Below are 13,437 nucleotides of genomic sequence, written 5' to 3' on the forward strand. Positions count from 1 at the left end.
ATTAACACCAATAAGGACAGCAAATATTCACCACTGCACAGTGCTTTCTTGTGAGTTTTGCATTTTAGGAAGAAAATTCAACAAAGCCTGGTTAACAAAGAGACACCACTATTAATTTATTCTAAAGCACATACATTTCAAAACATGCTAGTAAAATATTTCCTAGCAGTAATTCCGCAGTTTGCAATTCTGATAATATGAGACTTTCTAGAGACAACAGCTATTAAATCTTTCCTGACTGATAAGGACAGGCATTTTTTGTAAGGATTATGAAAAGTGGATTAGCAAAATTCATCTATCATCTTCAAAAGTTTCCACTGTTAGATCTTCTGCTTTATAGCATGAGATCAAAGCACAGTGGGATGAAAAAGAAACCACTGATGTAACACCTTTCAGCACAGCCTGTTGGCATAACAACTCAATTATCTAATGCACAACCTGACGAATCCCTTGTATACTGCTTTACAGGGGAAAAAAGGAAAAAGCCACAGGGTGAGGAAAATTACGATGTTATTAATCTTCCAAACACATTCCAAATGTTTGCTAACTTTTGCACAGGTTATGCATAGTGCAGCATCACTCTACTTGAGGGCAGACCTTTCAAAGACATAATTATTAGGCAAGGCCACAAGTACGCACTATGGCTAAGCAGCTAACTCATTTTTACACTGTCTCCTCCTTTTACCTTTGCTTTAGTTGGTTGACTTACAGTTAAAAAAAAACCCGGTACTAATTTTAGGTACTTATATTCCTTATCTAATCTGTTACACCAGGCTAGAAACAAGTTCAGCCTACGCAGTCAATGGAGATGGAGAAAAAGTAAGAAGAGGGCTATGGCAAGGAGATAACTCTTATCTTAGGCAGGCCTCATTGCTGCTCTACAGGAAGCAATGATTTACCACCCTCCAAAGACGTGTGTCTCAGATGAATAAAATCAGGTAGCAGGGACACAGGCCCAAGTGTTTAAGTAAATTAAAAGATGTAAGCTAGCCAGTAAAAAGAGATAAGAATTACACTGCCTGAATTAATGGCTGCTTTGAAGCATTTCCTGGCAGGTAGAGGAAAGAGAAGAATAGTGCTATCCCAGTGGTAATCAGAGAAAGTTTTAACTCTTGTTTTTACTTCCTTGCAATGCTAAGAAGATTTGGCTGTTGATCAGAATGAGATCCAGTCATGACAAGGTCACTAACTTCCCCCTTTTTTTTTCTCTTGCAAATTTTTGGTTGGGATTTAATTTGAATTTGAAACAAATGTGAAACAAATTTTACTATTTGTGCATGCTTTCCAAATTAATATAGAAATAAAAGACAACAAGAAGTCTGCTTTTAAAGGGAAAACATGCACACAATGCAAAATGACTCCACTGCTCGTACTTAAGACCAGTTAGACTGAATGCATAAGTGAGATCTGGGATGCACTAGTCTTCAGCCTCTTAGATGTGCCTCCCACCCCCCCGATTTTTAGTGATTCCTGACAATTTTCATTTGCTACCACTAATCTTGCTCCTTCCTTCACCCTCCTCTCCTCATTTCATTATGATTAAAAATATATGGCAGTATCTCTACCTTTCCAGCAACAGGATGGGTCTTCTGGATGAAGGTGACAAATTAGTAACACATAAAAAAACTCCACTACTGCTGCCTCTTGAACAAGTGACCAAAGATTTACAAAATAAAAAATTATAAAGGATGCCATGAAATGACCAGAGGGAGATAGGTTTGCTGTGGGTCATGCTGACCACATCCAAATGACGATGATCCAAGTCATAACTCCAGTAATTATCTGCCACAGGTCAAGTTATCGGCTGCTGAGACCTTAAGGTGGAACTTATTGCTATTTCCTGCCTTCGGGGTCATAAAGATGAAAGTAAGACACGATAAGTAGGGTTGAAAAGTCAACTTTCATTATAAGGGAGAGTAAGTTAGGGGCTTTGTATATAGTTTGCACAAAGCCAATGCCTTAAAAATTCTCAGTAAAAGAAATCCAAGAGAAGACTCAAAAGCAGGAGAATGTTGGTTTTCATACCATGTCAAGTGTCAGTGCTGAGGAAGAAAACGTAACACCTAGTAATCAGAAAACAGCAGCAAAATGGAAAAGGCTATCAAACATGCTTATGTAGGAGCAGGCTGGTGGGCTGGAGCCTCTCATGCTCTCCCAGGGCTCGGATCTGGCTGAGTGGGACACATTGGTTTTGCACCAAATGGAAACAGACTTGCCTCAGAACACTGGTTTGTATACTTTCAACTGCTCTACCCAACTGATAGCATACCTCCCAGACCATGGTCACAGTCTGCTGAAATGGCTGTGGCTGTAGTGCAAACTTCCCATACCAACTGCCCTGCACGTGCAAGTTGGCATGCATGTATGCCCATCATGCAGAACCTTGCCAAGACAGGGCACGTTACTTTGTAAGTCGATCTGAGGTCGTTTGGAAGGCTAATCTAGTCCAAAATCATTTAAGTCCGCATTTGTATGTGCCTGTTCAACCAAACTTTTTTTTTCTCTTTTCACTGAAAAATGAGGAGGCTATTTAATCCACTTAATCCCATCTCTCAGTTAACTGGAATTCTTTTTGGAAGTATATCAACAACCTACTTGCATTAGGAAAGCTTGCTATTGTGTAACAGAGGGCTGGGAGGGGGGGTTAAATATGGAGCAGACTTAATTTGGAATTTCTTTGTTCCCATTACCCTTGTCAAACCCTTAATCTTATATGAAAGTAGTGTGTGATTTTACCAATAGCTATTTTCAAGTGGAAAATTGCTGGATTTCTTAGGAAAGGCTTAGGCTACAAAGGGACGGACCAGCCAGATTTCTGGGAAATAAGGTCCAAGAAAGACTCTCAAACTTGCCAGTATTGGCACTGATACTCTCCTGGGATATTTCCTATATAAAGTTAACAGGACCAAAGGGGAAAAACTCTTGCACAAAACATCATCACAATGAATATCACTTTAGGTAAAAGTCTATTTTTCCCACTCAGAACGTCAGAAGCTTCAAAGCTGTTCCTTGCCCGCATACCTGCTTCCCCAACCTGCTCTATCTACTTTGGATATTACCACAAGACTAACTTAGAGAAAACAGCAGCACTGAATAAGAAGAAACACTTTTCTTAGTTTCCTATGTACAGGGTGAAGCAGGACAAAACCAGACTGTTGCCACAGGTTTCAGCTCCTGAGGAGGCTTCTGGCCCAAATTCATCAGGCACTTCATAACCAGCAACCATGGTGCATGTAACATGCTGCATATGACAACAGGTGCATGTGAATGGCAGACAGAACTGTGATGCAGCTAATAGGGAAAAGCCAACTGCTAAAAGTCAGCTTTCTCACTGCTAGTTAAAATCTGATCATCATCAAGGAGAAATTAAGAGTCTGTGTGATTGCTTTTATTCCATCTGAAAGCAGATTACCAACTTACTTATGCTATCCCCGGCACTGAAAAGGTGTAACTCTATCAATGTAAATGTCCCACTGAAGAACAAAATTTCAGTAACCGTCTAGTGAGAGATCCCAGGAAAGACATAACAGTTGTTTAGGGTTCTGTTACAAAGCACTAGGTGATATTTCTGAAGAAAAGAAACCTACCTCAAACTTCTTTCTCTGTATTTCCTCACTAGATAGAGGCAAGAGCTCACGTACTAAGTAGGACTGCCAAGAACACAAAACCCCCAGCTCAGCTGAGTCCTTATACACTCAGCATTGGAAGCTTCTACTTTTGCTTGTAGCACATTCCTAGAGACAGTGCTTGCATGTGCTCTCTCAGGGAAGAGCTTATAATCTCTGTAACATTCAAAGATATTGAACAGTGTTTTCCCTGATGAGATATCATTATTAAATACCACTTCTGTACCATCCAGCTATTGAAAATTAACAAAATTGCAGCAGAGTTCCTTGCTTCTAAGAGATGACATCAGATAAAATTGATAACCTGCCCTCTCCACTGCTTCTGAAAGTGGATCTTACAGAGCAGCACTGTGCCAGACCTTATGACTCGGTCATTCCACAGGGCTAGAACCAGCTGTTTAGGTTTGGGGTTTTCTTTGTTTCCTCTGTTACTATATGTAAAGGTTGGTTTTAGCTTCAGTGAAAAAAATGTTGTTTATATACCTATTCCCATTTCTTTACTCCTGTTGAAGATACCTGTAACATCATCTAGGAAGATATAAGCTATCTTACTCCTGGCCACAAATGCATGAATATTTTCTTAACAAAGCTTCTTTAAATCCCAACTCTTTTCTTGATCTTGCCTTTTTGCCCTCTGTTCATTTGTTCTTTCCATTATCACACACATCATTGTTGAAACATGCTAAGAAATTTATTTTCAGAACTCCCATATTAACCACGTTTTGAACTTGTTATGAACTGTATTAACAAAGAACTGAACATTCTCACAGAAAACCACATCACAGAACTAATGTTATGAACTAAAACTGCAAAGAGATTTCTGTACATTGCTAATGTAAATCGGAAGTTCTTATGTTAGCTGATACTATTTAAAGTCTAGCTTTTAATCCTACGCTGTCCTTTAATAGTTCTTAAGTACTTGGAAACATGCTACTTCTAGATCTAATGTATTATTCAAGATTGAGAACTTTTGCAGAGACAGGATGTTTCTAGATCGAGCTTAATCTTGATTTTCACCTACTTCAATGGCAAAACATACAAAGATACAATAAAATTCAGCTGTTTTTTAATGCTGAAAATAAGTGACAGTAGTGACAACCAGATTTTTACCCTGGTTTACAGGCTCAAGAAAAGCTGCCATCCAGAGGTCACCCCTGGGCAAAGCCAAACAAACCAGGATGGCTGGGCATGCTGCTCTCCCAGGAAATCAATACAGCTTCCTGCAGCACTCTCAGGCCCTGCAATGTACATTGCTGGTTGTGGGTATAACTGAGTGGGTACAACAGCAGCATGCTGTAAGTTGCGCTTAAAAGAACATCTTATTTAAAAATCAAGGTCAAGCTCACCAAGGAACAAAAATAATTTCTTTACTTGGCAGCTAAAAAATGCCTTTGCTGCTATTTTAATTCTACAGAGACAGCACATGTGCATTTGGACACTTATTATTTTAATCAGTCCATTAAAACTCCATGCTTAACACTGGATTCTTAAATGGCACAGCCTAGCAATAGTTTCCACTGTCCACAAAAGCAGTAACGAAATATTGCAGGAGATTTATAACTCTGGCATTCCTGGCACAATGGAGAGACTTTTAAATCTGTGTTATTATTATTACTCTGTACTACCTAATTGTTAATCTTTAACAATAAGCTTAGTTTTGGTAAACCTCAGGGGCTTCTAGTACAGAAACGCTCTTTCATTGCTGATTACTACATGAAAACAAAGGGAAACAGGCTGCCAGCACTGGACTTTGAGCAGAGAGCTTCAATTGACCAGGAGTCTGGGAAAACAGAAGTTTTGAAGCCTCTATGACGTTTACAGTCATTGTGCTGCAGGTACTCCGAAGTCATCCACAAAGAACACAGGTAAACATTTTTAGTCCTCAGAAGTTGATTGTTAATAACACCCTGGCAGTAAAGCTGGCATAGAGACCACAGAACATTTACAAGCCTAATTATTTGCTTTGAAAGCAGGTTGTCACTGCGGTTTGGGGGGTGAGGGTGGGGGAAGGAAGGTAGTTGTCTCTTCCCATTCTCTTTTTCAGGGAAAGATATCTGTGTTGTCAGTGCTGTCATAACTCCCTATTCTGTGGCTCCTTAACTAGAAGGGCTCTAGTTACCATTTCAACCTCTCATGCACACACCCCTTTTCTCCCTAAATCTTACCTCCCAATGGTTCTTAGTGTGCTCAATGTTCAAGCAGAGAGAAATGTAGCCCTTCCTCAAGGAATGGGCAACACATGGCACAGCAATGACCACAGAAAACTCTTACAGTAGAATTTTCTCTTTTTTATGTTTCTCTGCTACCCTTTCCCTCCAGGGTTTCTCCCTTTAAAAAACACCACACAGCGAAGTCAAAGGTCCTAAGACAGCTTTAATCAGCTCACCAGTTCCAGCAAAAGCTGGCCCCTCAAATATACCACGCAACACCTCTGTCATGGCACAAGCCCCCCAAAGCCAAAAGAGCACATCAGAATTGCTCTTCCTCCAGTGTTTCTTTTGTGATATTTCTTACAGTTTACTTGCGTGTAAAGAAAGAATAGACTCATATTTGACTCTGCCAGCAGTTAACCTGCTGACTACCTTTTCATATGAACTGAAATCTGGCTTACATACATGCATTATAAGAGCTTTGCACAATAAGTCATAATTGTTTCAAACATTATTTTATGTTGTAGTCCCTGCATTTTAAATGCAGTATATTACAGCATGCTTTTACAAGATTAACAACACCAATGTACAATAACCTGGGAAAAGCTTATACAGGAAAAGGTAAAAACATTTCCTCATTGAAAACAAATAGGTAATGAAAATACCTTATTAATAAATGAGCAGGTCTACTCCAGTTTTACACCACTACACTGCAAGCTGACTAGAAGCATTAAAGAATGAAAAATAAGGAATGAAAGATTTAAGGAAGAAAGCAAGACAGGAGAAGGGGAAAAGACGAAAAAAAGAAAATAAAAGGTTAACTAAATGATTTTTAAAAAATCACCATTCACCCTGGGTGCATCATGAAGCAGAATTCCTGTGGAAAAAGAAAATGTGTGGCAGCCCTGAATTAAGATGATGTGCTATAATGTGTGCAGGTAGAGCTGAATTAAGGCAGCTGATTCTTAATGGAATCAATGCAGGCTGCAACACTGAATAATGTTATTCCAGAGGGTTATGTAATTTTCTTGAGAATTTCTGAGGTGACTTCCACATTTCTCAAGAAGCCTTTGCACTGGCAGCAGAGAAAACTGGTGTAATACAGGAAACAAACTTTTTTTTTTTCTACTATATGCCAATAGGATCTTCACTGACTGCAGTCAGGAACTTTTTGGTGATTATGAATAAAAACACACTGTCTTGGGTCCCTGCTCTAAGTGGAAATTGAGAAGAGTCAAGGGGCAACACAGCTTGGGCTGTTTAACAGATGAACTAACACTAGAACAGAAAAAGAACGTACAATAGGATAAAAATGTTCACATACTGAGCATTTTCAGTCATTGACAGCATTTATTGTTAATGCAACAGTAAATCTTTCAGGATGAAACTGTCAGCTTTGAAATGAACAAATAACAGGTACTCAGTGACTTACTTAGGGTTACTTAGGGTTACTTAGGTAGCCATCTAATTTTTAGTAAAATTCAAACACTGTTTATTCTAGCTACTAGCATAAGGTGGGCTTAGGGAATACCATGGAAGAGCTACACTGAGAACAAAAAATACAAGTAAATGTCTCCAGCCATATTCTTTTTACATTAAGCTGCTCTTTCATTCTCATGTACTTTCTTCACCTGGCTATGTATCCCAAATGCTGTTCCCTCTTCTCTCCAAATAAGGGGCCAAGTGCGAAAAAGTTTCACAATAGAAGAAACAGGCCACAAGGATGATCAGGGGGCTGAAGCACCTCCCGTATGAAGACAAGCGGAGGAAGTTGGGGCTGTTCAGCCTGGAGAAGAGAAGGCTGCGTGGGGACCTCACAGCAGCCTTCCAGTATCTGAAGGGGGCCTACAGGGATGCTGGAGAGGGATTCTTCATTAGGGACTGTAGTGACAGGACAAGGGGTAACAGGTTGAAACTCAAAGAGGGTAAGTTTAGATTGGATATAAGGAAGAAATTCTTTGCTGTAAGGGTGGTGAGGCAGTGGAATGGGTTGCCCAGGGAAGCTGTGAGCTCTCCATTTGTGGAGAGGTTCAAGGCCAGGTTGGACAGAGCCTTGGGTGACATGGGTTAGTGTGAGGTGTCCCTGTCCATAGCAGGGGGTTTGGAGCTAGACGATCTTAAAGCCCTTTCCAACCCTAACTATTCTATGATTACTTTAAGAAGCAGTACAAAACACTCCGAGTAGGTATCAGTTCTACTTTTTTCAATACTTGTTGCCAAAGTGACAATGCTACAAGATTTCAGACAAGTCCGAAAGTTCCTATGAATGGATGCACTGACTTTCTTCATCTCAACAGGAATGCAACAAGTGAACAGACAGCACATTAACATGTTTAATATATTAAGTATTAAGGTCATTGTGGACAGTTTAGTAGTATTTGCAATGTTAGTTGCTCTTAAAAATTATACTTTTTAATATAAACAGTATTTATTCAATGCTTTTGTCACCTTGAAACTAAATGATTTAAAGGGCTTTGTAGAGGAGCACAGAAAGTAAATTTTTTCCTAACTATATTCTAAACCATCTAAAATTGTGGATGAATAGCACAATAAAAGCTTCCACCCCTGCTCAGGAATGACTGACTCAAGAGCAGAAATCAGTAGGATAACTAAGAATTCACTATGGTTTAATTTTAGCAACTAAATTAAAATAGGTAAGTGAAGAGGGAGAAGGAAGTGTGTCTGTTTAAAGCAAAGAAAGGAGTGGAAGTAAGGCTTCCAGTCCTTCCTCCTTACCATAGACTGCTGGCTACAAAAGACTCAAACTACACATCCTGAAAATAAAAGCTGATTGACTGAAGCAAGCTCTCTGTGTCTTTGTGTATTGAGAGATACATCCCAACATCAAATGATTTTATTAAAAAAAAAGCATCTGTCATGTTTATTCACTGAGCCACCTTAAAAAACAACAGTGTCTATGCTCCTAATTTTGTTCATCATGATTACACAGTGATGGATGCTGAACCTGAATTCCTGATAGACCTTTCAGATATTTATTGCTCTTCAGCATGCCTAGCTTGTCTCGAACATTTCATAAAGACTCCACCCTGCAGTAATGTGCATGCCATTAAAGAATTCACTTTCATCTCCTGATATATGCTTGTTAGGGCAAATTAATGAAAGACTCTATTCTTTAAGTACTGGCTAAACAAAGCCAAAGTCAGCACTAGAAAGCAAACTGATACAACACTTCATTAAATGTGTTTTTTATTCTTTTTGCTTCGAGTATGTCTGCTGCTATGTGAAATTTAGGGTTATATAGTCTGCTTTCAAATCTCACAGTAAAGAATGTGCTCAAGTCACAAGTTCATATCACCCATTTGAAGTGGATTTCCTGTGATGAAAAGGTGCAGGGAAGAGACATCATTACAAATCCCTAGAAGTACAGAGCTCACTCTTCCAAAATATTGATTGAAAACGCTGTTGTGTGTCTCTGTTCATTCATCTCAGATAATAAGCAAAGATTCCTACCAAATTAACTGTAATTCTCTCTTAATCTCTTTATTTCTTTTTTTTTTCCTTTAGCACAGTGACAGCAAGAACTCCCTTAAATACCGAATCCCACCTCATAGCAATACTGACAGAGAAACTGCAAAATCATCTTCACCAGTGTCATGCTCAAACTTTTCTCCTCTGACTGAATTTAGACAGGTGAATAGCTAAGCAGAATGCATACCAACCCTATTTCCCCCCCTTCTCAAAATTCTAAGGCAAAGATACAAAAATGTATTAAAACCTAATTTCTGACTGACAGAAAGACAGTTTGCAGAATCACTGCTTTTCACTTTATTTCCTTATCAGAGAAATAGTGACAAATTTATTTTCACAATGAAAAAAATAATATTTGGTGGCATAACCTTCATTTGACCTAAAAATGTAAGATCCTTCACTGGTGAGTAGCTGTCACCTGTGTGGTAGCAGGGAAAGACAATCATGTACTCTCTTAATATGAAAGTGAAGGTCGTAGAATTCAAGTTTGATGGTCTACATTACTTATTTACCAGTAACTATGTGAGAAGCACAGTTGAACAATCACATTATATTTCCAAAAGCATTTGGGGATGATTTTATTCTATTTATTTTTGGTATTTATACAATTCAGTGACCACACAATTATTTATAACCCTCAATATGGATGCAAACATGTTTCTCTGACTCTACTATTGGTCTGTACCCCATTAGCAGGAATTACATATGAGTGGAATCCTGGGATAACACTAACATTGAATAAGATGGTGCAGAGGCAAATTGGAGATAGGGAAGTATAAGAGCTCCTCATGTTAGGCAGTTCAGAGTAAGGTTGCTGAGGTTTGCTCTCTGAGCAATAACCTTGGGCTCTGCATGGAAGCACCTAAATTATTTCCAGACCCAAACCAGTCCTGTAAGTATCACAGACACTTCTGCGCAACGCTCTGCTGGTGTGTGATGTGGACTGAACCCAAACCATCTGTGCATAACTGGTGTAGAAGACTATGCATCTATGGCATAGTTAGCCCATGATGAAGACAAATCCACCATGGGTAATTAACGGTTTCTGGGTACTTAGAAGTTAAAAGAACATTAAGCATACAAAATTCAAGCTCCTGAAATTTAAGAAATGACATAATTAAGATTCCTGTAGAAAACTTAATTCAGCCTACTTTGTGCAAAAGCTTAACTACATGAAAATTAATTTCAAGAAACATTATTCCTGAGCTTTGGAGTATTACCTGATTCAAAGCAAATGTTGTCTAAAAAGCACTTTCTCAGTGTGTGGTCCCAGGAATTTTTTAGTGCAAACCTCCTGTGAAGATGGAATATTTAATTTCCTGCAGGGTTTTCTATGATGTTCATCAATACAGTGAACGCTTCACAGATCTGAATACATTTTTTGCATAGCACACTGATGAGGTAAAGAAATGATTCTGTTTTGCACAGAAGTCAGAGCTTCCACCAGTTCTGGATGTCACGTCTGAGATGTGATAAGCTGATTTTTCAGAATACCTTTTAATATAGTAGTAATTCAAATATCTGCACAAGACTGGCAACCAAGTTAAGGTTCAGCTTTGTGCAGTGTGGTCTCAATCTAGCCCCCCAGAAAACAACGATCACATGTGAATGGGGAACATAATGGTGATTTCTTATAAGTAAAGTTGAAATTAGTTGCCTAGAAGGCAGATTAGCATACTAATACTGGTTTCCCCTATGTCAGGAAACATAATAACACAAGCATCCTTTTTTCACCATTAATTTTGAGGACTGGCAGACTTATTTCCAGTATCTGTAAAAACTGGTTTTCCCAAGTGGTATGAAGTTGCTAATTCATCACGTTTTTGTTTTTGTTTTTGGTTTTTTTTTTTGCCATTTAATTTAACTCAATACATACGTCTCCTATTAACTATTTACACACTGTAAAGCAAAAAAAACCAAGCAAACCTATAAGCCATCTCTGGCTTATAATAAAAGTCACATTGTCAGAAAGTGGCTCACCAGACATGAAAGTTTAGGCCATCATTGAAACAACAGCTGGAGTGTGAAGAAGCAAGAGGTATTTTAGATAGACAATAATTTAAGTTGATACATCTAGAGGTACTTTGCAGATCAAAGAGTTTTGATATCCTTGAGCTACTTCCTACTTTCCACAAAACGACACCCACCATCCATCATGCATAGCCTGGTCATCCTCCAATCTATTCTGGCTTTGGGACAGCTCCTCTCTTTATCCTTGTTTCCTGAATAGCAGCACTGATAAAACGTTGCTGAACTCCAGAACTTTTGAATGACCCCACTGAACTCTTAGAGAATGATGAGCACTCTGCTGCTCCTCACACCAAACTTTGGTAAGTGAAGATTATGAGATGCAGAGAGACAACAGAACTCTGATCTGCTCAGAGCCATGGTTCCTCCAGGCTACTATTCCTAAAGCCTCCTCTGCAAGCAGCAGGATTGATAATACTTTGATCATCACTGCCATCTAGAACAACTTCTGCTTGCAAAATGAAAGGTCCACATTAAACTAAACTGTGAAATGGGTGTATGCTGTCTTCAGCTGAAAGTGTTCTTGCTCTTCCCAAAATGATCACAGCTATGTCTAGGGCGGTTAATTTTGTTTCATAGTTGTAACTGAGAATTAGTTTTCACTAATCTCATCCCTTCTAATTGCTTAAGGCAGAAGGGTAGTTTTTCATTTTCTGTGCAGTAGAAATAATGAAAAGTTAAAAATTAAATGCTTGAGTCGCTTTATTGATGAAGAAAATAAAGTGGAACTAAAATATACTCATTTTGATTCACTGCTCGAACCAAAGATTTTTTTAGCAGAAAGTGCAGAAGCAACAGAACAGCTTGAAAGCAACAGAATAGCTTGAAAGCCAGTAATTCATATTTTGTGGTGAAGTATAAACAACAAATACAAACAGTAGCTATCAGATAAATAAGGACAGCTGCTTGCTACTGTGTAAAATAATCTCTACGAGCTTGACAAAATCAACACTGCAGCACCATAGCTGATTTAAACCTGTAAAAAAATACTTCACAACCACTGCATACGAAATGTTAAACTGTCTTACGTCTTCCCAAGAAATTGCTCAGACTCCAAAATACTGCTCTGTGTAAACCTCCAAGAGCCCTTTTTTGCGTATCAACTTGTAAGAGAACTTCTAACTTGGTTAAATCAGGTGCCTATAAAGCATCCCAATTCAGGGGACCTTACAAAATAAAACAAAATATGAAGTGGCAAAAGGATCAACATTGCTCTTACAAGCATTAAAAAAATAGTCTATTCTTTCCCACTTTTCTTAGTTTCATTTCAATTTTAACATATAGAAAGGCTCAGAGCCAAGACACTTATCCAAGCTACATAAATCTCTAGACAAACTCTAGAGACTATACAGCCCTGTCCCCATAAAACCTACTGATTCATCCTACTGCTGCTTTTCAGAAGGACAGATTAGTAGGGAGCACATCTTCCCTCAGCAGATAGAATCTCCTTCCTTCCAGTGTGTTTATTAAATGAAACAGGAATGGAAATCAGCCCCTAAACCCGCAATGAACCCTATAGCAACAATGTACCCCACACCGCTGATGCAGCCGACTGTGAGAAAGACAACTGACCCAATTAATTCCCTTATTCCCTTCCTGAATTCCTGAGCAGGGTCAGAGGAAGGGAACACCATTTACCACCATGCAACCTATTTCAGGCAGCTGGTCCAGCTTATAATATAAACATGGTAACACCTTGGGAAGGTCACTCAGAGGAATGGTAGCATTAGCAAAGCAATTAATTTGAGGCTGACCACATGCATTCTGCCCTTTCACTTTACTTTCTTCCTTTCCTTCCCTCACCTTGTAGAAGGAAACACAAGGAAGAGTTTTCACTCATTCCATGAACAGGAATTTTCGTGAGCTGGGAGATGGGATTTTCATGAACGCTGAGTATGTCTTTGTTTTTTGGGATGATTTCCAGCATGATACTGTATTAATCTGTTGCCAAAGGAAACACTTTATAGTTTTCTCATTAGTGAAAGGGCTTTCGAAACATGTTTGAAGGAAATGATCCAACTAACAAAACAAGCAAAACCTTTCCATGCACTTCACATGCTCCATGAAAAGTGCCTGCTTCATGAAAACAACACCTGTAGAGCTAACTGTTCAACATGTTCAACGATCTCCTTAAAAATCCTTCT

The 13,437-nt window shown here is 38.8% G+C and overlaps 1 protein-coding gene across 2 annotated transcripts in view; it reads right to left on the reverse strand.

Annotated features, from left to right (window-relative positions):
• Positions 1 to 13,437, reverse strand: part of FHOD3 (formin homology 2 domain containing 3) — a 373,673-nt gene that overhangs the window by 152,962 nt on the left and 207,274 nt on the right. The gene's annotated exons all lie outside the window — the stretch shown is intronic.

Source organism: Melopsittacus undulatus, chromosome 1 (assembly GCF_012275295.1).
Source record: "Melopsittacus undulatus isolate bMelUnd1 chromosome 1, bMelUnd1.mat.Z, whole genome shotgun sequence".
In the NCBI taxonomy this organism is placed as follows: domain Eukaryota; kingdom Metazoa; phylum Chordata; class Aves; order Psittaciformes; family Psittaculidae; genus Melopsittacus; species Melopsittacus undulatus.